The sequence below is a fragment of the Plasmodium cynomolgi genome, chromosome 14, assembly GCF_000321355.1.
Source record: "Plasmodium cynomolgi strain B DNA, chromosome 14, whole genome shotgun sequence".
NCBI classification, from domain to species: domain Eukaryota; phylum Apicomplexa; class Aconoidasida; order Haemosporida; family Plasmodiidae; genus Plasmodium; species Plasmodium cynomolgi.
Genome location: NC_020407.1, coordinates 397,995 through 398,564, shown reverse-complemented (window position 1 = coordinate 398,564; position 570 = coordinate 397,995).

The window sequence follows — 570 nt, the reverse complement described above, 5'->3', positions numbered from 1 at the left end:
AACAAATGGAGCACTAATTAGCTTTGTAGATTACCCTTATTGCAATTTTTATTTTTTGAAAGTGTAGGAGTGTGATATGGCATGCTGGTAAATCTCTCTCTTTCGTTTTTTTGTTGCACGCGAATGGGTATGTTCCTCAGTTCGAAGAGGGTGAAAAGAATGAACAGCTGGATGGTCACCTAAGTTGCACTTAAAAGGTGCAACGGATTTTTATTTATCTCAGAAAAAGAGGATTATGTAATGAACTGCCTTACAAAATTGTAAAAAGGAAAAGCGACATATGTGTACATAATTTTGCACCATTTTTATGAGCTTCTATTTCGTTCGACTTGTGCACATTTAAAAGACGCGCTTTTGGAAGACCCTCCTATGGATGTATTTATCACCCGAGTGGAAATTAGCATACGTATTAGCCATGCATTGAGGGGACCCTTTCCCAGATTGCATCATTTTTTTTTTTTTTTGTCTCCACGCGAGAGAACTGCTGAGGAGAGTTTATTATAAGCGTCCGAAATGCTCTATCTGAATAATTTTAATATAGCAATATATGCGCTTAAAAAAAAAAAAAAA